This window comes from Caretta caretta, chromosome 18 (assembly GCF_965140235.1).
Source record: "Caretta caretta isolate rCarCar2 chromosome 18, rCarCar1.hap1, whole genome shotgun sequence".
Lineage (NCBI taxonomy): Eukaryota > Metazoa > Chordata > Testudines > Cheloniidae > Caretta > Caretta caretta.
Window position 1 is genome coordinate 17,650,267 of NC_134223.1, and position 26,731 is coordinate 17,676,997.

The 26,731-nt window shown below is 44.9% G+C and overlaps 1 protein-coding gene across 3 annotated transcripts in view; it reads left to right on the top strand.

The window, feature by feature from the left end:
- CALML6 (calmodulin like 6) overlaps nucleotides 1-26,731 on the top strand; it is a 64,821-nt gene that overhangs the window by 26,526 nt on the left and 11,564 nt on the right. The window contains exon 1 of one of the 3 annotated variants that reach the window (XM_048824774.2): nucleotides 19,658-19,772. The exons of the other annotated variants lie outside the window; for them this stretch is intronic. The gene's annotated coding sequence lies outside the window, so the exon portion shown is untranslated. Of the gene's footprint in view, nucleotides 1-19,657; nucleotides 19,773-26,731 lie in introns of those variants that run through there. 3 annotated transcript variants of the gene reach the window in all.

The window sequence follows — 26,731 nt, forward strand, 5'->3', positions numbered from 1 at the left end:
TTCACAAGGGATATTTATATAGCACCTTCCACCCAGAAGCATTGCAAAGTGCTTTGTAGCTCATATGCATTTGCTTTTCCTATTTTCAAATGTTTCATTCATTTCTGAATGATGAAACAGCAGAAGTGGAAGTCTCTCTCTCTCTCATCTCCCCACCCTTTGTCTGTTTCCTCTTGCAAGGCCTCTCACCAGAGGGACACAAATTAGCAACACTCTGAACCAGCTCCTGAAATCACAAGGCTGTGTTGAACTCTCACTGTATGAGCTGATGCAATGTCAACCTTAATGGTGCAATAAAAAATATTGCATAGATAGCACCGGCAAAGCACAGAATTGAGCAGCTCTGTTTGTGAAGGTAAACAGTGTGATTAATTATCTGTCTCATGTCACATTTCCCATAGACCACTTTCCACAGCTGTTTATTACACCACCATGTTCAATAGAAATACCACAGAATACCACAGTTAAACCAGACCTGTGAGTTATAGGATATACTCTCTAAGAGCATTATATCACTCTAGTTGATAAATAGGTGGCAATGAAACTTTAATTGAAAAGTTCCTCAACAAAGCATTTTAGCTGGGGGAATGGAAAGGGAATAAAGCACGAAAGACTCATTCAATCAAACCAAAGATATTCTAACTTATTAATTTTTGCATTACAGTAACATCTAGAGGCCCCAGCAGGGATCAGGACCCAATATTCTAGGCTCTGTACAGACACACAGTGAGAAACTGCCTTTGCTCCAAATCACCTACTGTCTAAATAGACAAGACAGTCAAAGGGCAAGAGAAATGAGATACTATTATCCCCATTTTACAGCTGGAGAACAGAGGCATGGAGAAGGGAAGTGATTTGCCATAAGGTTACACAAATAGCTTGTGGAAGAGCTCAGAATTGAACGCAGGTACGCTGAGTGCCAAGATAGGGTCTTAACTGCAACATCCTTCCTGTTAATAGTAATGTCTTCTCCTGGGATGTTTTGTCTTCTGGTTCTATTTTTTAGAGTGTAAGCTCATCAGGGCAGTCTTAATTTCTACCTGACAGTGCCACGGACAACACATAATAAATAACAGTGTGTGACACTGTCCACAGTTATGTAATGAAAAAGTCTCTTGTAGGGAAGGAAGTGTAGTCCAGTCATTAGAGCATGGGACTGGGAGTCATGAGTTTGGAGCCATTTTCCCAGCTTTGTCACGGATATACTTGTGACAGTGAGTAAATTACTTAAGTCCTTTGTCACTCTATCTCCCATTTGTACAGTTAGGATAAACAACTGATTCATGAGGTATAGGAGGTTTGTTATGAATTAGTGTTCATAAAGTGTTTAGAAATACTCAGATGGATGACATTGTGGAAATGCAAAGTTTTAAAATATTGAACAGGCAGGTGGCAGTAGAGAAGAAGCTGGGCTTGGAATCTGATATGAAAATTTCCCTGATTTCTTAGGGACCAAAATCCATTTGTGTGGAGAAAGCCAGCAAAAAGACTGTGTATCACTGAAGCACAAAATTTTGAGGGCTTAAGTGAGGCTTAAGTGGTGCACAGGCTTTGGCTCCTTGCACAGAGTGAATTTCACCCTAATGGTGTATTTGTGCTGAGAGTAGGGTTTTTTGCATCAAGAAAAATGAAAATAAAGAGTCTTTGGCCCTTGGAGTTTCATGTTATATCCTGCTACAAAGAACTTCACCTGATATCGCAAGAAGCAAATATGGGGTTAAAACAGAGTGAAAGGTCACAATTGTAAAAATGATCAAACTGAATGAATTTAGCCACTTTCTCCCCCTCCATCTGCAGTACAGTCCACCATGTACTTTACAATGAAAAATAACAGAGCAGATATTTCCTTCTTTCCTTCCCATATTTCACATGACCCAACTCCACTGAATTTCACGATCTCAGAGCACTACAGCCGTGTACAGACACAGTTGTGGAGATTAGATAGTTCTTAAGGCTGCTTGCACCCATTGTTTCATGTTCTCTGTGTATATAAAATCTCCCCACTGTATTTTCCACTGCATGCATCCGATGAAGTGAGCTGTAGCTCACGAAAGCTTATGCTCAAATAAATGTGTTAGTCTCTAAGGTGCCACAAGTCCTCCTTTTCTTGTTGTTTGATGTGTGTATGTGAGTCAGCAGAAAGTTCCTAGTCTGACTGGAAAAGCTTTCCTGGGATTGGAGTCTCTTCCTCCTGCCCGTCTCATGAGAGAATGAGCACCAGTGTCTGTTGGCATTTTGTGGCTGAGATCTATATCCATGAGCAGGAATGCATGTTTAGTAATGGGTTCTGCTACTAACATCAGCAGTAAACAAAGAATATATGCAAGATGAAAGCATTCTTAACCTCCGAGGATAGGAGAAGAAACAATGGGCTTAAACTGCAGCAAGGGCGGTTTAGGTTGGACATTAGGAAAAACTTCCTAACTGTCATGGCGGTTAAGCACTGGAATAAATTGTCTAGGGAGGTTGTGGAATCTCCATCATTGGAGATTTTTAAGAGTAGGTTAGACAAACACCTGTCAGGGATGATCTAGATAATACTTAGTCCTGCCATGAGTGCAGGGGACTGGACTAGGTGACCTCTCGAGGTCCCTTCAGTCCTATGACTCTATGATTATTGTGCTCCAAGGCTGCTGAAGTGGGCAGCTTCACTGAAGTGAGTGCAAGCATGGTCTGGCCGTGAAACTAGATTCAGCTATTGTATGTTTCACAGGCTTGCCAGGTGTCCCTTTTCTGGAACGTCTGGTCGAAAAGGGACCCTGGCAGCTCTGGTTGGCAATGCCGACTGGGCCATTAAAAGTCTGGTCGGTGGTGCAGCAGTGGCCCGGGGCAAAAGCAGGCTCCCTACCTGCCTTGGTTCAACGCAGCTCCCAGAAGCGGCCACCAGGTCTCTGCGGCCTCTAGGTGCATGGGTGGCCAGGGAGGCACCGCCCGCTGCCCCATCCTGAGTGTTGCTCCACTGCTCCCATTGACTGGGAACCATGATCAATGGGCACTGCAGGGGCAGCGCCTGCAGGTGCAAGAGCAGCGCGTGGAGCCTCCCTGGCCACTGATGCGCCTAGGGGCTGCAGGGACCTGGCAGCTGCTTTCTGGGTGCTGCAGTAAGAGCTGCAGGGACCCCACACCCCAAAACCCTGCCCCAGCCCGGAGAATCCCTTCGTGCACCCAAACTCCCTCCCGGAGCCCGCACCCTGCCCACACCCCAACCCCCTCCCTCAGCCCTGAGCCCCCTCCTGCACCCCAAACCCCTCATCCCAGGCCCCACCCTAGAGCCCACACCCCCAGCCAGAACCCTCACCCCCCCGCACCCCAACCCCCTGCCCCAGCCCAGAGCCCTCACCTACACCCCAAACCCTTCAACCCCGGCCCCACCCCAGAGCCTGCACCCCCAGCCGGAGCCCTCACCCTCCTCCTGCACTCCAACCCCTGCCCCAGCCTGGAGTCCCCTCCTGCACCTAAACTCCCTTCCGGAGCCTGCACCCCCCCATACACACACACCCCAACCCCCTGCCCCAGCCCTGAGCCCTCTGCTGCACCCCAAACTCCTCATCCCCGGCCCCACCAGAGTTCTCACCCCCAGCCAGAGCCCTCACCCTCCTTCCACACTCCAACCCTCTGCCCCAGCCTGGTGAAAGTGAGTGAGGGTGGGAGAGAGCGAGCGACAGAGGGAGAGGGGATGGAGCGAGTGGGGGCGGGGCCTCAGGCAGGGGGTGGGAGAGGGGTGTTCGGTTTTGTGCAATTAGAAAGTTGGCAACCCTAATGTTTCTGGGTGCTTTGGGAACTCTAAAAACAAGCCACTTTTGTGTTATCATAGATGGTTAGTACTTATAATAGAAGAAAACCACGATACCTATAAGGCCAGTCAAGGAGGGCTGAAGAACCCCAGAAAGAGAGCTGTGAGCAACACTAAGAGGGAATAGATGAAGCTATGTGAAGCAAAGAGAAGACTCTAATGGTGCCCTTCCAGAATCTGGGGAAACACATTGTTGCAGCTGTCTGAGGAGCAGAAAAGAAGTTGCGACTGGGTTCTCAGACCACCACACCAATGCAGCTGTGCTCCGGTAGCATTTCTAGTACAGACGCACTCAGCCTACGCGAGCGGCCATAGCTGTGTTGGCGGGAGAAGCTCTCCTGCCGATATAGTGCTGTCTGCACCAGCACCTAGGTTGTGATAACGTACGTCGCTCATGGGGGGGCTTATTCACACCTGTGAGCGACTTAAATTATGCTGAAGTAATTTCTAGTGTAGACAAGCTCTAAGGTGTGGAGCTGTGGACAGATCAAGGATACTAATATTCAACAGCCACTGGCAGCTGCTTCTTCAACATGGGAACATTTGATGATACCCCAAAGTCTCTATTGAGAAATGCAACTTGCCATCCCTCCATTACAGATGTTAAATTTGCACTTGCTCTCAGATGGTGCCAATACATGTGAAAAGAGGAAGTGGGGTAGAGACCCAGGCAAGCAGCTGAGTGCAACATTATCAGACAGAGATTTCCTAGGCTGGGCCATGTTTATAATAAACACAGAGATGCTCACTGAGTTCTAAGCAACAAATTGGCCTCTTGGAAAAGGGAGATGACTAAGGGGAGAGGCAGATGTTCTATCTGGGATTTGGCTAGCATCTATGGGCCAAGAAAGAGACTAAACTGAATGGTGAGGAACTTGGATTGGTGGCTTCATCAGAGCAGGGAAAGTACTTCTTTAGTCTGCCCACATTACAGTCAGGGGAGTTTACTTAAGATTTATTTACACTACACTAGTGTAAAGGAGATCAGAATGTGGCTTATTGTCTACACCACTCCTACAGCTTCTTTCTTTCTTTCTTTCTTTCTTTCTTTCTTTCTTTCTTTCTTTCTTTCTTTCTTTCTTTCAGAACACTTTACAGTGTGTTGGCCAACTGTGCTTGTCTGAGGCCTGGTCTACGCCTCAAACTTAGGTCAACCTAGCTACATCACTCACAGATGTGAAAAATTCATACCCCTGAGAGATGTAGTTAAGCCGACCTAATCCCCAGCATAGACATCATTAAGTTGACAGAAGAATTCTTCTATCTACCTAGCTGCTGCCTCTCAAGGGGTTCATTTACTACACCAATGGAAAAAACCCATTCATCGCTGTAGCGAGCATCTATACCACAGCGGCACTGCAGTAGCTGTGCCACTGTAACACTTGTAGTGTGGACATGCCCTTCCTCACATCACCCACTGGCTTCAGATGGGGCAAATCACATGCGTGGATCAAACCGGATTTGGCCATGTGCGTGTTATGTAATAACACCATTACACTGCAGCCAGCTCTGAGGTGGAACACTTTTGCTAGTGGAACAACACAGCTTGTCTTTGTATTTATTCTGGTAAGTGAAAAAACGACTTCTTTATATGAATCTTGTCAAAGTCTGGCTGGCCCTTAAAGGGGAGTCGGGCTCAGCTTCCCTCATGATGCAGCAGCTGTCCCCCAGCTGATCCCAAATGGGTGGCTTAATAGCAGTTGTCGGACATAGCTGGATAAGGGTCATAAGGCCTACAGAGAGAGAGAGAGAGAGAGAATTCAGCTGGGAAGGAGGGGATGTGAGAAAGAAGGTTGGATGTTCTTGCTCTTGGAAGGGGCTGATAGGAATCAGGTGGAAGGAGAACTGGTGAAAGCCACAGGGAGAGAGTTAGCTCCTGTCATGGCAAGACTGCAGGGGAGGCAGCCCTGAGTGTTGGTGTTCAGTTGAGGAATGGAACAGCAGGGAAACTTAAGAGGGACAAATGCTCAAGCCAGGATGAGTGGAGGTTGCTTTAGTTGGACTTTTTTTGTTTGTGGTTTTCTGTCTTCTGTTGGGGGATGCCTGGGAACCTGAGAGTAGAGTGGGACTGCAGAGGAGCCCAGGATGGGTGAAGATACTGTGTTGGTAATTAGATTTGTATGGGACACTGGTTATATGGGACCTCGATACCCCATCAGGATTGAGACTTTAAAGAAGTCTGGCTGAAGGGCAAGGCACGAGATGAAGCAGACCATTGTAAGGATGGAGTGGTTGGTGGCAGGGCATCAGATGAAGAGAGCTTGCTAATGCCCAGTCTTGGGGGGCATGTTGTCCAGTGAGTCACTCTTCTACAATCTACATATGAAATTTAAAGGTAAGCAAGAGGTATGCATTCAACCTTCTCTCTCATACAAAACACTCTGACTTCATTTAATGCCCTGTTTAGACCCCTATTGTTTGAAGAAAGCTACATGCTTGCCAGACTGCTTCAGTCCATTACAGGACCAAGTGGATATGACTACAGTGAAGAGCTGGGAGTTGAGGGCCCTGGATTCAAGCCCTGCCCTTGACTGGCTACTCATGTCCCCCACAGATTTCTTTGCTTCCCTGCAGAAAAATGACTTCTGATGGGGAAACAAAGGGAAGCCCGCAAGAGCGATCATGTGCCCCTCCCTAGCAGCACAGGCAAGTTGGTTCAGGTGCTTGGAGCAGCCGGTAGAGACATAAATCACCACTAGGATGGGGTGGCAGGGCCTGGGCAGTTGTGTTTGAGTGAGTGAGTGAGTGAGAGAGAGAGAGAGAGAGAGAGAAAGAGAGAGAGAGAGACTATCCCTCTTGTTTGCTATTGCAGCACGCTTGGCATGGAGAGGCAGGACTTTGGGATGTTTCTGAGGAGGTAGACATGGGGCAGAGAAGAATGTAGCAGCCTGCCTGTTTAATGAATTGTTCCCATTGTCTTTGTGAATTCCTCCAGGAGTATAAAACAGGTGTAAAAGTGTTAAGGCTCCTTTACATTGCCAAAGTGGTGTAAAGGACAGTATGGCCTTATAAATGCTTATGGTGCTTTCGTGATTAGAACTGGTCTAAATTTTTTGACTGAAAAAAATTTCTATCAAAATGTGCTCCATGAACTGTTTGATACTGACCTTTCTGGAGATGGTCAGTAGCCAGTATACATTGTGAGTTTGATTCCCCAGTCCTCACTTGCTCTTCAGTTGCCTATGATGTAACACTGAGCATATGGCTGCATATATTTGTTGGCTAATCATAGAATCAAAGGACTGGAAGGGACCTCAAGAGGTCATCTAGTCCAGTCCTGTGTACTCATGGCAGGACTAAGTGTTATCTAGACCATAACTAGAAATAAAGGTTCAAACCTAGCTACATTCCTGTTAGACAAAAGGGGGTTGGGGATTTTCTCCCCCACCCCATTCCCCATCCATTGTATTGTAGTTTAAATAAATTACCAAAATAATTGAGACTGGCATGATTATGTTGCATTATTTTGACAAATAAAATATGCAGAATTTTAAAATATTGTGTGCAGAATTTTTAATTTTTTGTTGCAGAATTTTTAATATTTTGGTGCAGAATTCCTACAGGAGTAACTGGCTCTGGACCTTTAGGTGGGTCATTGTACATCTCTGACTTGGTTTAGCCCTTTCTAAAGGGGGGTGGTAATATTTACCTCCTCACAGTCAGTCTGGGAGTGAGGGAGTAGTCACAAATTCATGCAGATATTTTTTCATTGGTGTTTTTCTCTCTCTCTCACCCTTCGTTTATCTCTAGCTGTTTCTCTCTCTACTCCCCTTTTCACACTCTTCCTTATGCAGAACGTGAATCCAATGATGTTTTTGCACCAAAACCTTTTTGAGACTGTTCAAAATGGGGCAAACCAAGTCTTCCCCCTAATTACCACATGGAGCAACCCTGACTAGCCAAACCTCGTTTATGCTCAACTCTCTTCCCCCCCCCAACCCCCACCATCATGTCCCCTGCTACCATCACTTACTCTGAAAATCCCCTAGATTACCCACACAAAGCATTCGGTGTCTTCGCCCCCCATGCCATTTGGATAACTGAGCATGAGCTGTGTTGTAAAGAGACATCCGTTCCTCTCTAGTTTGCCCTAGTGTGGCTGTCTCTCTCGAAGGCAGGGTGTTTATCTCACAGTACAGACTGGGGGCTCTTGCTCAGCTGCTTTTCACCTTCAGGGATGCAGATTCCCTTGTAATGAAAGCATTACTAAGGTGGGGTGGAGGCAAGAGGAAGAATGCAGCTTTCTGGAGGTCCTCTGTCGGGCAGAAATTTCACAATACCCTTCAAAATACTTCATTAAATAAATCACTTCTCAGGATAGCAACTGAACGGGTGTAGCTCTGCTTTCACACTTAGGCACACTGATGCCATCTTGTGGAAGAACAATAGGATAACAGTGGTTGTGTATATACAAGGAAGGTTTCAGAGTAACAGCCGTGTTAGTCTGTATTCGCAAAAAGAAAAGGAGTACTTGTGGCACCTTAGAGACTAACCAATTTATTTGAGCATGAGCTTTCATGAGCTACAGCTCACTTCATCGGATGCATACCGTGGAAACTGCAGCAGACTTTATATACATACAGAGATCATAAAACAATACCTCCTCCCACCCCACTGTCCTGCTGGTAATAGTCACTTTGGATGAGCTATTACCAGCAGGATAGTGAGTTTGTATGTGTGTTTTTTGGAGGGGGGTGAGGGGGTGAGAGAACCTGGATTTGTGCAGGAAATGGCCCACCTTGATTATCATGCACATTGTGTAGAGAGTTGTCACTTTGGATGGGCTATTACCAGCAGGAGAGTGAGTTCGTGTGTGGGGGGGTGGAGGGTGAGAAAACCTGGATTTGTGCTGGAAATGGCCCAACTTGATGATCACTTTAGATAAGCTATTACCAGCAGGACAGTGGGGTGGGAGAGGTATTGTTTTATGATCTCTGTATGTATATAAAGTCTGCTGCAGTTTCCACGGTATGCATCCGATGAAGTGAGCTGTAGCTCACGAAAGCTCATGCTCAAATAAATTGGTTAGTCTCTAAGGTGCCACAAGTCCTCCTTTTCTTTATACAAGGAAGGGTTGTTCTCAAGTCTGTGCATGGCTTATTTATTTTTAGGGCCTTCTGGCTGGCTAGTAGCACTAATGCTGCTAGTCTAGTGTCAATAAAAGGAGCTGTTGTGGCCTTCATAGCTACACAACTATCTTCTACCTGTTTCTCAGAGTTCTGAAAATTCCCCTGGGCTTTGCCCCTTCCCTCTCCGCTTGTTTTGTGGCAACTGTCTTTCCAACTTGGGACACATGTTCTGGAGGAGCTGCTGCAGTGCAAACAGCAGCACTTCCTATCCCAAGGGCCTGAACAGATCTGTAGAGCCCCCAGCACCAGCTAGATAGACTGAACTCCCATGCGGCAGGGTGGAGCACTAGTCGCAGAGGCTACTGAGCAGTCCAGTAGATTATATATCACAGAGCAAGGGCTGAGAGCCCTCAGAAAAAGACAGATAAACAGGATACACAGGTTGAGTGAGGAGTGGTGTTTGGATCCAGATCTGCATTAGTCTAGAGTCTAGATCAGATTTTAGGCTGAATCTCAGGAGATTCAAGCCCCAAAATGTCAGCAGTTTCACTTGATCAGCTGCTATCACAAAATACGAGCCATCTGGTTAGGCAAGTTGCCACTGCTCCTGGGCCTGCCTTTGAACTTCTCTCCCCTCAGCTTCTTTCCTCTTCCTGTAGTTACTATGTTGTGTGATAAGGGGGTTAGACACCTGGATTCTGGGGGCTGTTACTCATCCTCACAAGTTGTTTACATTTGTTTGGGTCTCTCCATTCTCTGTACAACTAGTGGTATTAACCAGATGTTCTGATAAGCTTTACTGCTGCTTTGGATGTCCTTACCCTCCCCCGCTGTTCTCCCTCCACCCCACTTCTTTCAATTCTGCTCCCTGATTCCGAATAATATCACAACTTAGATCTTATGACTGCCTCTCCTTGTCTTCCCTAATTCAATCCTGTCCTCTACAAGCCTTCTAAAAATGGTTTTCAGTAACCAATTTGCTTAGAAGTTAACTTGCAAAAGCCCTGCAGGGATTTTTGCAAGCACAAAAAGTGGGGATGGCTTGGTGCATCCCAGAGCTGCGTTTTATTCAGAGTATTCCCCTATCCCTGAGACTCTTCAGCCTTTTGATGGCCTGAAGATCAGGAACTTACACCAGATCTACTGTAGTACAGGGAGCCTCCAATTCCTCACAAAGCAAATACCGAACACTGCTCATGCCGAATCCTCCACTCACTTACTTGAATGGTAGCATTTCATATCCACTTTGCAAAGCTGTAAGTGACAACACAAAGTGCAAGGTGCTGGTCAGTCAGGCCTGATGTGTTCTCATCAGCCTCTCTGTATATTAAAGGGCTCACATCACCCCCCATTATTGTAATATCTGAGCACCTCACAATCTTTACTGTATTTATCCTCACAACCTTTCTGTGAGGCACAACCTCCTGCCCCTCCCTCATGGCACAGATGAGGAATTGAGGCACAGAGAGACTAAGTGACTTGCCCAAAGTCATGCAGGAAGTCCGGGAATTGAGGCTGAGTCTCCCAGGTTAACGTCCTAAGCACTGGACAATCCTTCTTCTCTTGTGGAGAGGAAGTGGCCTGTGCCCATTGGCAGACTGCCTGCCATCTGAGTATATATTGGGCTGTGTGTCCGCCTATCATCAGCCTATTATTTCTTTTTTCATCTATAGGCTATTGGAAAGCTCAATGTATTTGAAAAACAAAACAAGACAAAACAAAAACACACACACACCCTGAAGGAAAAAAAGGAAGTGCTGCAATGCTGAACCACTGTACTGCTGACTTTGAAACAGGAAGCTTTTCCACCCTTCCTCTAAGTACCTGAAACACGTTAACTAATAAGCATTTGTATTCTCCAAAAGATGCAAAATATCTCACAAAAGACCTCTCATTTCCCCTGTCCTTAATGACCAGTCTTTCCTCAGAAAGTCAAACTCTACTTGTCATGAGCTCTTGCATTTTATATCTTAGTATTCATATAACGATTGTCTGGTAAAATTTAATTGAAATTTTTTTATGCCACACAGTAAGAGCTCAGTAAGGAATAAGGGAGAATCTGAAACTTTTCCCAGTGGTGTTTTGATGCACCACAGACCAGCCTTTTGTGCACTGGATTTGATTTTAAGATTTAGTATTCCATAAAGCATTTATTGCCTTCTCCATTTTTATAGAGCATAATTCCCCTAAAATACTTGCTGTTTCATAATCCACTCTCAATCTGATTCAACAGCTTTACTCACAGTTTGAAGCTTAGTTGCAGGCAAACTAAGGAGCCTGAGACATTTACAAAAAAAAATTAGCAAAAGGCTCAGGGAGCAAGGATGTTTCCAGCAGATAAGGATGATTAGAAGCAGAATCAAGGGAGAGCTGAGTGCAAGAATCTGAAAAATGAATGTATGCCAAATATTTTTATTTATATTTAATTTAAGGGAGCAGGTTTTATGTGTGTTCCACTCACCAATGTTGTCAACTCTGATTTTCTCACCAATTTTCGTATTTATTTCTGTCTTAAAGCTCCAGCTCCTGGAGTTCTGTGGTCATTTGAGAATCTCCAAGTTGTGTTTTTTTAAATTAAAGTGAAGACCCTTAGGTTTTTAGCCTTCAAGGTTGCTGAGAAAAGCTTGAAAGCATGACCTCACAAAAACCTTGGACTTATTTATTTTTAAAATTTTCATGACATAAGCCAATCACATGAAACACTTGGGGTTCGCAATACTGTATTTGCACAGAGCTGTTGGATTAAAACAAGTCTATTGCCATGAATTACTGCAGAGGAAGACTTGGGTTTTTGTAACTTTGGGTATGTCTACATAGCAACTAGACACCCGCGGCTGGCCTTTGCCAACTGACTCGGGCTGTAGGGCTGTTTCATTGCTGTGTAGACTTGTGGGCTTGGGCAGAAGCCCAAGCTCTGGGACCCTCCCATCTCACGGGGTCCTAGAGCAGGGGTTCTTAAACTTCATTGAACTGCAACCCCCTTCTGACAACAAAAAGTACTATACAACCCTAAGGTGACCAGATGTCCTGATAAAATCGGGACTGTCTCGATTTTTAGTTCTTTGTCCCGCGTCCCGACTGATGCACGGCGGGACGCCATTTGTCCCGATATTACGGTTTTGGCCGTTCCAGCTGGTTTTGTTGTTGTTGTTGTTGTTACTTTGGCAACTCCGCTCCAGCCGCTTTCTTTTTTTCTCCGCTTCCCCCATGTGTCCCAATATCTTGTCCGTTTCATCTGGTTACCCTATACAATCCTAGGAGCGGGGGACTGAAACCTGAGCCTGCCGTGGGGAGACAGGGGAAGGCAAAGCCTGGGATGGGGCAGGAGAGGCGAAACCCAAAGGCTTCAGCCCCAGGCAGGGAACCTGTAACCTGAGCCCTGTTGCCCAGGGCTGACACCCTCAGGCTTCGGCTCCAGGGAGTGGGGCTCGGGCTTCAGCCCCAGGCCCCAGTAAGTCTAAGCCAGCCCTGGTGACCCCATTAAAACAGGGTCGCAATCCACTTTGGGATCCCGACCCACAGTTTGAGAACCGCTGTCCTAGAGCCTGGGCCCCAACCTGAGCCTGGAAGTCTACACAGCCATGGAACAGCCCTGCAGCTTGAGCCCCGTGAGCCCAAGTCAGCTGGTACGGGCCAGCCCCGGGTGTCTAGTTGCTGTGTAGACATACCCATTGAAGGCTTCATTGGCAACTTCCCTGGAGCCAGAGAGCTGTACCTGAACTGTGCCTGCGAAGGAGCGGGGAGGGAAGGGGAGGGAAGCATACCAGTAAGGACTAAATCCTGGTCCCATTGAAGTCCATGGGAAGATCCCATAAGGGATCCTGATTTTCAGAGGACATGTGCTCAGCAGAGACTTAAATGGGACCAGAGCTTGGCCGTAACTTGCAAGCTGCTGAGCAGCCCCTACTGCTATTAGAGTCACTGGTAGCTGAGAGCACTTCTCGGGAGGTGCTCCTCACCTGCAGGCTTAGGTCCATTTTACTCTGATTAAACAGGAGTAAGTTGCCTGCACCAACTGCTGTAACTATGCTCAGTGGAGTCTAGCTGGCAGCATCGTGACAGCTCATATTATACCCTACGCAGATCCATGGTATCATCCACTGTGCTTTTTTTGTGGGGTGGATGGGAGAGATGCAGCTGGAGTTCACACTAACTCCACTGGGTGGTGCTGAGCAACTTTGGGACATAGGTGCTGGAACTAGGGGTGCTGTCGCACCTCCTGGCTTGAAGTGGTTTCCATCATATACAGGGTTTACAGTTTGGTTCAATGGCTCTCAGCATCCCCACTGTACAAATTGTTCCAGCACCCCTGCTTTGGGATGTCACAGGAGGCTTAGAGGCAAGTCTTGGAGTTTCATTCTTTCTGAACATGGATTCAAACCGCTCCTCTTTTCTGTTCTGAGGCAATGGGGGATGGAACTGAAGATCACATTGCCACTTTCTCATAATTATAGCCTTTTGGAGCAGTAAAAAGCTTCTGCTTTCCCATTTTGTTAAAAAGCACATGCCTGATTCTCCCCTCAGTATAGTATTATGCAAGTGTTTGGAGTTACTCCTGATTTAAGGTCTGATCCAAAGCCCACTAAAATCAATGGGAGTCTTTCCATCGACTTTGGATCAGGAGCTTACACTGGTGTAAAAGGCCCCTTGGACCAAGACACCTGAGTAATTTCACAGTCTTCCAAACAGTCCTGGATTCAAACCAGTGGCAGAAGTGAAAGACTCCATATCCCATTACCAAAATTCCCTGAGCCAGCCAGTCCCAGAAGCATAGTGACATTTAATATAATTTCAACATTAAATTGAATGTTTAATCATCCACCCCCCACTCCAAGCCTTCATGTAAAGCAGATACTGCACATCTTCCCAGGAGGCTGGCTCATGTTTGGATCATTCCTTCAGCTGCACATTTACTTTTCTCTCTTACATTCTAAATAAAACCTCCCTCAGACATTGATCACTTCTTTGCTTGATTCAGTGGAATCTCTCCTTCCAAAGCACTTGCCATTTGCTCTGTATGGATCCCCAGTTTCTCTGCATTGTGGCCACCTACCCAATCAGTTGGGGCTAGCTTTGTGTGTAACATTTCAGGCAACTGCATTATCACTGAATAACTATTCCATTAAAGGGAAAAAATGAATAAACCCCACACAGATTAACACATGCTCCTGCTCTGAAGCCCATCTGTGTGCAAGGCTGAACCTCATTAGCTGTAACACTCCTCCAAGGAGCAGCATCAGCAGATTTCAGTCTGAACAGCAGGAGTAAACTTATTAGTGGCTTTTCATATCAAATAGTGCCAATCCCCCTGACAATATACTTAAATAAACTTGCTCTTGAACCACTCCCTTTATTTGGCATTAGCCTCCGAGGCTTCTTCTCTGGGGACTGGCATCCAGCTGTCATTTCAATGGCCATTTGAGGAGCGCTGGCAGATTCTGGAAGGAACAGGTGCTGAATGTGGGGCCTGTCACTTGTTCCTCTTGGCAGAGGCTGATGACCAAGAGAATATTTTCATAAGAAGATTTACAGCAGCTAAAGCTATCTTGGGTTTAGCAGACTAGCAGTGTCATAATCCTGAATACTGAGCAGACAGCTTTGCTTACACTATAAAATAAGATTCCTTGTCCTTTGGTTGGATTTGCAGATGGGTATTTCCTGAGAGTGGAGAGCGCATGTTAAGAGGGGTGGATTTTGTATGAGACCTGGCCCTTGACTTGTTATACCAGCCATCTATTCCTTTTCAAAAGCCCCTTCATATTTGTAAAGTGACCAAACAAGAAGCTCTTTTCTGTGGCCTATCTCTGATCATACACAATACCTTGCACCTGAGAATTTCAAAGCACTTTACAAATACCAATGTATTAAGTCCCATAGGCCTGCCTTGGGGGAGAAGGCCAGTATCATCCCCAACTGGGGAAAAGGAGGCATGGAGCTGAAGCTCATGCATTGAGCTAAGCATCAAAGGTGAGACTAGAACCTAGAAGTCTTGCCTCCAGTCCTGTGCTTTATTCAGGATTGAACCTGCATTGAGAGTGTAGGTAGAAAGAACATAATTATCTGAGCTAGAATTTGGCTAAAACCCAAAGGACTGTATCCATAGGCAATATGGAGCTGATCCTACTCCCAGTGACTCTAGGCCCTACAAACACAAGTGGCATCAGTGAGAGATTTAGGATTCTGAATTGCTATGATTTTTATTTTTGTTCTTTTTTCTTTAAAGGAAAAGTTTGTCTCATACCCTTTATCCTCTGTATCCTTCTCTGCATGTGTTTTTCCATACCTATCTATTGTTCATGAATGGTGGCTAACTGGTTAATAAACCTGAAATAAGCAGGTACAGAGTGGGTAAGAATGAGTCATTTGAGTCATTATCGCTCTGCTGTAGGTAGGGTTGAGTGTCTCTTTCTGTTTAAAGGTGGACAATTCTCTGTGCTCTAAAGTCTACTTGCTGACTCAGATTGACTTGAAATTTGCTGTGCCTTTTGGGAGTGATCGGTAGTTTCAGTGATCCAAATTTGGGATCACTTGAACAAGGGGTACATGAAATACAGCCCCCTTAAAACAGAACTTAAAATCAACTAGTTCTAAACTTTTTTTTATGCACACCTGGTACTCAAGTCATAACTCTAATCACCCTTGAAGTAATCTCAGTCACTTAGCAGCTAGCTCAGCTAGTGCACAGTGCCAATTGCCCTTTGGGGAAGAACTCCTGGAAGTTACTAACCTCAGCATTTGGAGCTATAGGTCGGGGTGGGTAAACTGCCAAGCCAAAGAGACTGCAGTGCACATCTGTAACGAAACTAAATGCTCTGTTGAAGCAAGAGGGTTTTCAGGTAGGCTGTTGTCACAGTTCCTAAGCAGCTAAAGGTGATATGATGTGTTCATTGAACCCGAGCTGTGACCGTGCACTGAGTGTGAGCCCCACCCTGGCACTGTTCAGAGAATGGCGTGCTGTGAGTGCTTACACTCAGGATATGTCCTCTCTGCAAAGTTAACTCAGGTAATTGGCATCTGGGTTAGCCTAGCCTGGGTGTGAGCAGCTACAGTGAAAAGTCCTGCCCGACTTACTGTGTTCTCACTGGTGCTGAACTCCCATGTGGCCCTAGGACTCCTAGGATGTGCGCTGAGATGTCCTTGTGCTGCAGTAAATTGAGCTTCTCTATGAATTTTTCCCAATGAATTGTGAGAGCAACTGTTTGTCCTTCTGCATGAAGAGAACTGTGGGAAGGCATTGGATGACTATCAACATTCTGGTGAGTTAGTCCCCATCCTCACTGCAAAGCAGATGGGTTACTAGCCTAAGCAAAAGTAACACTTGGGCTTTAGCTTATAGCTTGGGTGGAAAGCAGTACCAGACTTCGATGGGAGGGTTTAGTGTGTGAACAGAAGGGGGAGGCCTAGTGGCAATGCCTGATTCAACTCTGCAGACCCTCAAACACTGAGCCCGCTCCCCGTAAGACACCCCAGACTTGCTAAATGTTGCCTCCCATTCACCTAGGCCCTGAGGATTCCTCCTGAGACACTGCCTTAGTAAGCCTTGGCGATCACCAGCCTGCTGTCAGTCCCCTGGCAAGAAGATACCCTTGTGCACCTCTGTGGACACAACCTACAGAACTGAGGCATACATGATCCTTCAATGCCCACATTCACCTCTCGTCAGTCACAGCTCTGCCAAGCAGCTCCAGTTATCCCCTCCACCATTCAGTACATCTACCTCTAACAGTGAAGACAGTTGAGTGTGTGCAGATAAGTGATGCAGTTCCAATCTGTGGAGCACAACAGAAGTAATGGTATATTCCTGTAGACCTTCCCCATGTCTCTTTATTGTGACACCCCCTTTACTGATCTATTCGCAGGAGCTATTGCCAGCTCCTAGGGTCAGAGTTAAGGTGGCATTGCTGGCGTGGCATATACCTTAAGTTTGTATTTGCTGGTTGGCTAAATTTAAGCCCATGCAAATCTCCCCATGCTAGAAGAACAGGAGCTCCCACTGGGTAATCTTAACACTGTATAACAAAGTTTGGGAGGCATCTGAGAAACAAAATGGATCAGCTTTTCCTTGTCTCTGTCTCCTGCGCTTCATGAAACAGCTTTCCAAGTACTGTGCCACTTGTAAGGGCAGATTTAAGCAGTAGAGGAGACTGGAAGTTTGGACACGTTATCAACCCTTTTCTTTCATCCAATTTATAGTCTACACTACAGCAGTAGGGCCAATGAGGAAGTGTTATGTAGTGGCTAGAGCAGAAAAATGAGAGTTAGGACTCCTGGATTCAACTCTTGCTTTTACTACCAACTTGCTGTATAAACCTTGGGCCAAACTTTCAAAAGCACTCTTTAATTTGGGGATATCACAGTGTATAGAAGCCTGATTTTCAGAGGTGCTGAGCACCTGCCAATTCCAACAGAAATCAATTGGCATCCAGTATTAGAGGCTACTTTTGAAGACATGGGCTTTAGCATTTTTGTGCCTCAGTTTCCCCATGAAGGGAAGAGAAAACCAACAGCTATTATTATTCGTTATTTGTATTACACAACTGCCTAGGAGCCCCAGTCAAGGGCCAGGACCCTATTGTGATAGGGGCTGTACAGACACAAAACAAAAAGAGAGCCTTTGCCCTAAAAAGCTCACAATCTATACACACATTTCTAAGAGGCATATGCAGTAAGTGGGCTTTGTTCTGAGGGTCTGATGAGTTTGTTATGCTTCCTAGAAGCTCTTCACAGCACTGTGTCAGGTAGGTAGGTAAATATTATTGTCCCATTTTATACGTGGGGAAGCGGAGGCAGAAAGGACAAGTAACTTGCGCAGCAGTGTCATAGCTGTCAGGAGTTCCTTGTTCCCAGTCCTGTGCTCTTTCTCAAACTTCAGGTTAGCCCTGCATTCTGCCATTGCTGAACACATAGGTCTTGCAAACCTCTAAGTAGGTTTTGTTCATGTCAGTGCCCTGCAATTTCTCTGATGTCAGTGCGTAACAGGTTCCTTAATCTCTGTGCTCGTAAAGCAGAGCAGTTATGGCACATTTGTCCAATTACTATATAATCAGTTCTGGCAATTACAATACACTCATTTCTGGCTCATCGGAGTTGCTATTCACGCCCCCATGATGAAGCGATCTGCCCCAGTCTCTCTCATTTATGATGACAGCCTGATTTGTGCAGCTTTAGCAGAAAGGGAGGGGAGGTTACCCCAGGCTGTGGTTATACAGCTGCAGGAAAAGCCGACAACGATAATCAGAAAAAAACAACATTTTTCCTTCTAAAAAAGATGCATTTTTCCCTCCCATCTCACACAAAGGAGAAATCCAAAATTTTGTTATCAAGCCAAGTGCACCCCAACTGTCACAAATACCCATTCAAATAAATCATTGAATTTGCTTGACCTGCGTCAGGGCCCCTTGCCCATTGACTTCTTAGAAGTCTTTTAAAGAACAGGATTATAGGCATGACTGTTTGCAGAAACAGCCAGTTGTACACACCTATTAGAGAATTTTGATAGAAAGTGAACTGTGAATTTGCAGATGCAAAGGATTCACACTGGAAGGGTGATCCTAAGAGGCATATTCAGCCAACAAAGGCTCAGAAACACCACCACATGACCAGTCCGTTCACTAAAAACTAGCCAACTCACCTTGAATTTCAGATGCTTGTGCACAAGCTAGAGGCCATGTAACATTCCAAAATTATTCTCGTAATAAATTTTCAGTCACCAAGAAAATAGAGAAAATTGTCATCTGATCGCAGATAACTTGGGAAAAACTAAATATTTGCTATAATTATACATTTGCTTGAAATATGAGCTTAGGCCAGATCCCCAGCTGGTGTAACTATGATGATTTATGTTAACTTCAGTGGTACTATGCTGACTGAGGATCTGGCCCAGTATTAGGGGAACCTTTCTTCCCAAAGCTCTTTCTGAACTATGTAAATATACTCTGATTTCATCCACTGTTAAATGCAGCCACCTCTGGACTGGAAGCTAGGCAGACAACCAGTGCAAACCAATCGCACATCAGGTTGTGGAAGATGTGTGGGAGAGGAAATATTGCTCCAATCAACACAATCAGGACAAAACCTGCTTTTATGAAAAATACCAGGGGATTTTTAATCAAAGCAAACAGGACTTTGACTTTAAACATCTGTTCTGAAAATGACCCACAGGATAAACCATATGAAACTAAATCCCCTACCTTGGGAAGATAAAGGGCTGAGCCCTATTATTATTATGTATTGTGGAAGCATCTCAGACATGGGTCCCACTGTTCTAGGCACTGAATGAACACACAAAGAGACGGTCCCTGCTTCAGAAGACCAGACCTGCTGACGTTAGAATGTGAGTTCCAGGCAGTCTCAGTATTTCAGACCTGCTGCTTAATCCACAAAGCCAGCCCCTCCTAGATAGTAATGCATATATTATTGATAAGGAGAATGTATTTTGCATAGTGAATAAATGGTATTTGAAGGCAGTGCAGGAGGCAAAGGCAGGACCGGGGATGTCTTCTCACTGCCTCCAACTGCGTTCAGTGTCTACTGATGCTTTACTTTGGATGTTGCAGGTTTATCACTTAATGTTTTCCAAAGATTATATTGCAGTGATCATAAATACCATTATGAATAAACCACTTTGATATTATTAAGGAGCTTTACTATAATGGGACATGAACTTGAATTTTATGACAGACCCTGGGTATAATTTGCACTGGGCTATAAAGCTCATGAATTATTGAGACAATTTACTTCCCTGCCTGCATTTCCTTCCTGAGTGAGCACATGTGTTATTGTGCTGCAAGCTGCTGACAGTGACGCAGGCGCAGACTTGCTCCAGCAGCATCTCTTTTCATCCCTGGCTCCAGCACAAGGCTGGCAGATCACAGCTGTAAACAACTGGCAAAGCCAATCAGATTGGACAGGTAAGAGGAAAATTGTATGCTGAAGAGGAAAAAAGTGAAGGTTCTGAGAGCTCTGAAGAGCACCCTTCATTGGAGCTGGGTGGGGTTTTACCCCCATCTGAGACACCACATGTGGGAAGAGGGGTGTGCATGCACACTAATGATTTGTAGAAAATTTTAGTGATTAGGAAAATGGCTGGACTGCAAACTCAGAAGTTTAACACCCTTTAGCCAAGCTGTGGATAAAGCTAATCTGTGAGACCATGTCTGTCACTTTTAAAAAATTAATTGTTTGCATTACATTAGCACCTAGAAGCCTCAACTGAGACCAGAGCCCCATTATGGTAGGTGCTATACAAACACAGAGTAAGGGATTCCACTGCCTCAGACTCGTGAAACAGATGAGACAGGATGGGAGGAGAAATCAAGGCACAGAGAGAGAGAGGAAGCGACTTGTCCAAGGTCAGCCAGCAGGTCAGTGGCAGAGCCAGGAATACAAGCCAGAGGGTGTGAGTCCCAGTGGAGTGCCCTACCCACTGGCCCACACTACATCTCCCCTTCCTCCCTCCCGCCTCCTTCCACACACAGACATTGTGTTCTGTCAGAGTGTAAACTCTGCAGGGCTCAGACTGCGTCTTCATGGGTGTTTGCACAGCATTAACTCCACATGCCCTGATCCTGACTGAGACATCCTAAACACATAGCAGCACAAGATAGGCAGCAGCAGACACCTCGCTTGACTTGGAGGGCACCCTTTTAGGGTGGGCTGCATTAGGAAGTAAAACCAGTTCCCACACCAGTGCTGCAGGGAGTTAACCAGTTCCAGCACCCTTCCAGAAAGCATGATAGAGACCAGGTGGAATGTGGTCTCCATGGTCTTGCCAAAAATGCCCCACCATTGCTAACACCAATACAGCTCCCGCATAGCCCTAGTGCAGAGGGGCTGCTGGCACTTAAAACACTATATCTGTAAGACCTAGCTCAAGCAGTGAAAACAACATGGCGGTTAAGAGTCTAGCAACCGCCAGCAACCTGTCTGCACGAGGGGTTCCAATACTGCCGGCACCAACAGCGCAGAACTAATGGCTGATTTTCGTAGCATAGATGGACCCTTAGAGGTGAAAGGTGAGTTTTGTATAGCACATTTTATTCTTGGCTTTTCTGCTGAAACTCCCAACATGTGGGCTGGTAATGTTCATTTTGTAAAATAGTTGGTCTAGAGACACATCTCTTGTGCATGCACAGGAGCTACAAATGATAAAAGTGTCTGAACAGAAGTCCAGTCAGAACATCTGGATCAATCAGAGCCTAATCAGAAATGAGTGCCTTGGGCCCATCTCTAACACAATCCATCCTAGGCATAGAGCCAGCCAGCTAGCTTGCTCCTCCTCATTTCTCAGGGTTCAGATTGCTCTGGCCAAATACAATTAAACCAGATTCATGGCCATTTAAAAAAGAAAAATCAGCTAAGTCTGAAAGCATCCCTGGCTTTCTTTCATTGAAACAATAAAGTCCTTTCCTTGTACTGGAGAAGAACAAGGTCCAAGAGCCATAAAGCAATGTCCTGTTGGTTGAACTATTTTTATTTCTGGTCATAAGATTATGAAAACATTATGTTTAATAGTCCCATTAATGCTACTGCTTTCCCAACCTCATGTCCTCAGGCCCTGCCATTTATTTCGCTTCCTTTTCTCCCGTTTGAATTCATAGCACAAAGGGACCATCATCCCAAGAGGTTTATTATTTCAGTTGATGCACTTGCTATGCATCTTTCTGTCTTAAATCCATTTGGATATTCATTGGCTATAGAGCCCATAATGTGCAAGTAGACACTGACAATGCGGCATTGTATTTAATCGCCCAGACTCCTTGCATTGTGTCTTTAGATCTTCCCATTGGCTCATTCCTCCTGTCCCCAAAGAGAAAAGGGAAAGTCAGTCTTTTCTTTTGTCTATTTTTTTCTTCAGTGGTGTGACTTTTCCTTCCCTCCACACCCAAAGGCACTAGCTTTTTAATCCATCTAATCTTCACTCATCAAATGGAACTGGAGTTTCTAATCCCCTCCTCATGAAGGAAGAGCCTCTGGGCAGTGCACAATTTTTGCTGGGAATTATTTAACATGTGAGTAGGAATCTATAGCATGTGGGCAAAGGTTCAAAAGGAAAACGTGCTACACACACACACACACAGTGCAATGCATGTACTCAGGTTAAAGGGATGCTGCCAAAGGGCTTAGGGTTCAGATTGAAGCTACCAAAAATCTGTAAATATGGCAGGGGATGTCACCTAACCAACTAGCTAGCCCCCGCCCCAAATAATAATAATAATAATTAAAAAAATCCAAAGCTTTGTCTCCAATCAATTCTAAGAAAGCTGTGAATATTGATACTCTGTTGCATTTCTCTACAGTTTTACACTGGAGGGTTTCTAAGGCTGCGTTTACACTAGAGAATTTTAGGAAAAATATTGGCTTAGTGAGACCCCTAGTGTGGACAAGACTGCAGTGGCTTCTAAGTACTTACATTTGCTGACCGCCATTTCTCTTGCTGACCGCCATTCTCAGTAATGGGTCTCTCTGAAGCCTAGATAACTCTTCAGGTCCTGTAATTTCTGGTCTTCACCAGGACTAGCCGCAGTTCCTTAACATGGTGGTAACATATTTTGGTCTTGTCCACATAATCAAGATCAGTACATGTTATATCATGGAATGGCCACTGCCACGCTTAAGCACTGTGCTGTACAGTTGTATGATCCCCACATTCAGTGAGAATTGGATTTCTCTTCCTCATCAGGACAATAAATAAAACTTTGCACTCACTAAAATAAACTCAGCACCTTTCAGCTGATGATCTCTAAGCACTTTACAAACATTAGGTAAGCTTCATATGAATTGTGCTTTCATCACTATAAAGTAGGTAAATAAATTCTTCCTATTTTTTTTAGATGGGAACACTGAGACCAAAGTTGTTCAGGCCAAAGTTTTCAAAAGTGGCCACTGATTTTGGGTGCCCAGGGGGGACACCAGGGTCTGATTTTCAGAAGTACTGAGCACCCATCACCTGCACCTGCAGTTCAATTCCAAAGGGCCTCGTTCAGGGATCGGCAGCCTTTGGCACGCAGCCCGTCAGGGAAAACCGCTGGCGGGCCGGGATAGTTTGTTTACCTGCAGCATCCGCAGGTTTGACCAATCGCAGCTCCCACTGGCTGAAGTTCACCGTTCCAGGCCAATGGGGGCTGTGGGAAGCAGTGTGGGCCGAGGGATGTGCTGGCTGCCACTTCCCACAGCCCCCACTGGCCTGGAGCAGTGAACTGCGGCCAGTGGGAGCTGCGATCAGCTGAACCTGCGGATGCTGCAGGTAAACAAACCGTCCCGGCCCACCAACGGATTTCCCTGACGGGCTGCGTGCCAAAGGTTGCTGATCCCTGGCCTGGCTGATCAGGTTCTCCATGTCTTGATTTGGGCACCCTGAAATGGAGATACTTCAAATCAGTAGCCACTTTGGAAAGGGTTCAGCCCATGTGACTTGTCTGCAGTTACAGAGGCTGGATTATCAGCCTGGTATAGATTATTGATGTGTTACACTGCCATCTTCACTTATTAGAATACCACCACCCCCAGGAAGGTGGAGAATGTAAAGAGAAAACCATCCTTAAAAATGGATCTTGGCTGTGAGCTGACTGTCTCACTCATGTTCTAAGCAGATGTAGTTAGAAATAAAATTCTTCCAAAAATAGGGTTCCCTGTCTTAAGCTCTTGAAGCCATAAAAGGTTTCCAAGACTCTATTTTTCCCTGGGGACTGATGGCCTAACCTTCTTCTACGATCTAAAAGGGAGAGATCACTTTCCATCTGGGGCAGACACTGTTACTGGTAGGTTACTGACATCCTGAGCAGCCTTCCTAGACACTGCAAACATGGTGAGTGAACTGTCTTTCCTTGCTATCCTAAACTGTAATGATTGGAGTATTTCTTCTGTGGACCTGTGATATTGATTAAACACCTTTCAAACAACCTGTTCAGGACTTCATGTGAAAACCTATTACAATATGGACCTTTCTAAGACAAACGATATAAAAACAATGTTGAACAGCTCTAACAGACAGTAGACTCATATTTTGTTAATTGCCTCATCTTGAATGACTACCTCATTAGAGAATTCTTGAATTTTTTAATATGTCCATTTAAATTAATTTCTCTTGCAAACTTTAAAAAAAGTGTTTAATAATTAAAGCATTTTCTAGGAAAAACGTGCAGGATTAATTCTTTATGAGTGGAGATGTGGTGATCCTGGAGCTTTCTGAAAGGTTATTTAACACCAACTCAGCATGTACTCTATGTTTCACAAAAGGAAAGGATGCTGTTTTAGACATTCAGAGTTTAGATGACTATAGCTCTAATAAATAATTACTGGCATGTATGCTGTGTCTTGTCTAAAGATCTCAAAATACTTTAAAAACTGGCTATAAAAACAGTACAAATACAGAGAACACTTCACTCATTGCTGAATGCAGCCACCTCTGGGATGGAATATTGTGGCTGTTTAATAGTATACAGCAATATTACATAATACTTTGATAGAAAGCAGGGAGCGACCTGTGTTGAACTGAAAATACAGGAGGAAAGTACTAAGGATCATCCATACGCAGCTGGGAGAAGTGAAACCATAAATGTCAAATGGATTGTTCCTTTGTATTAAGGATCTGCTCTTGGTTTCATTGACCGCAATGCACAGAATCAGATCCTAAATGAAAATCAGCCATAAGTTCCAAACACCCCCTGCAACAAATAACCAGGGAACCAGCCATTGTGGGGAAAATAGTAACTGAAATCATGAACAATCATAACCGCATCAAATTAAGCTCACGAAAATAAACTCAAAAAAACCCATGGCTGGGTGGGTGGCTTCACTAACTTATCAGTTTCTTTGTTGGGTCTCATTGCTCTGCCTTTTCCTCTGTTAAAGATTTCAGGAACTGTAGAGTCAAATATCCAGACTGATGGCTAGATGCAGTTAGCATCAGGACACAAGGCAAGAACTAGGAGATCAATGCAACTTTAGGGTTTCTGCCTCATCAGAGGAAAGTGGAGCAGGAGTTGGAGACAGAACATTAGTCTCCATTGCACATTCCCAGCTTTGGTCAATTAATGCCACAATTAATATTATTTTCAAATAGGAGGTATCTTTTTTATTTTGGTTTATCTTCAGTAGTTGAATTACAAATGCCTGAAAATAGCGATTTATAATGGAAAATCTGACATCCCCTTTCTGGCAAGGAGAATGGAAGGTGGCAGCTAAAAAGACTCTATTTGGGGCCCAAATTCATAAACATTAATAACCTACATGAGTTCAGAAATCCCATATTTTTCCAGACTTGCCCTGTACCATACAAGGTGAATCAGATGGCTGATTATGAGGTATCACGCTGCTTGCTGCCATTAAGGATATGCTGGGCATTTTGGGAATTAAGAGATGCAGCATCAGCTAATGGCTAGAGCACAGGACTAGGCTTCAAGAGATTTGAGTGTTAATTCCATCTCTGCCACTGGCTTGCTTTTTGACCTTGGTCACTTTACTTTGCTATATTTTAACATCTACAGTGGGGGTTGTGGAAATCAACTGACAGGTATAAAGTGCATTGATCTCGTCAGAGCGGAGATGCTAGACAAATACAAAGTATTATTTTCACAGTGGAACGAGAGCTCCTTGTTTGCTACAGGAATTTAGGTGGAATTCCCGAATCCCTCATTCACTATCTTATTCCCTGGTGGGACGAAGTGTTTCCAAAACTACTGAGTTGAGGAAAATCTTTTAAATGAGGATTTAAACAGTGAACAACTGCCTGTATTCTGGCATCTGAAGATGAGAAATTGATGAGCAGCACCCAAGCTCTCAGGAGCTATATGGTGAAATTTGAAAGCTGCTTAAAGCAACTTTCCATATGAACTGAAGTTCAAGGGATGTTGAGAACCTAATCCTGCCTTTGCTAGCCACGCCCAAAGCTCTTACTGACGTCTGTTGCAGTATGTTCGCCTGAGAATCTCTGCTAGGTCAGGATAGGGTTGAAGATCTGGAGGTGCATAAAGATAAGTAAAAATGCACAGAAAAATAATCAGATACTTTGCACATTATTTATAATAATCATTAGAACTTTAGCCCCACTCTAGTCCCTCTGATCTTGAAGAATTACAAAACTTTCTACAGACTATTAACCTGCATATTACAAAGGACCACTCACTCTTTACCAAAATGCCAGAACACAGCAGCAACATTAGGGAGAGACTGACTTTGGCAATGCCAGCAGTGGTAGATAAATTGGAATTCACACTTAAGAAGCAGGGAGAAGGGGAAGAGTAGAGAGCATAAATAGGAAAAGATGCCATAGCCTCAGTAGCTAAAACAAGCAATTAGAGAGAGGGGGAGGGGAGGCCCTTTAGAGAATAAAATACTTTAACTTCCCTCCTGCTAGGAATGCAGGAGCCATGCCTTGAATCTGTGCCTTTTCTCCACTCTATCTGAAACCACGTTTCCTTCTTTCACTTCCTGCACTGTCATCAGCTCTTTCCCCAAGATGTGCTTTGGTAATGAGGATACAGGGAGATCTTCCTTGCCCTGGACTCTGGACCACGGGAGCAATGCTATAAACTGAAGCTCTGTGGTGAAATGCAGGGCAGATTGCTACCCGTGGCAGTTGCTTTTAGGCTGGCTTTGCAGAGCTGCCCAGGAGTGAGGCTGACACAGCTCCCGAACACAGATGAGCGCAGGCAATAATATTTGGATCTGGATCCAGATATGGATTTTGAACAGCCCTTTGGGATTTGAGATTTGGATCTGAGGCCTTATGTGGTATGGTAGCTTTTCAGGGTCACTCTGCTTCAAATGTTGTCTCTGCTAGGGACTATCAGTCCCCAGGCAAGTTCTGGTGATGACTTACAAGCAGGAAGAGTTGTAAAAGTGAAAGCATTCTGGGGAACAGAAGTCA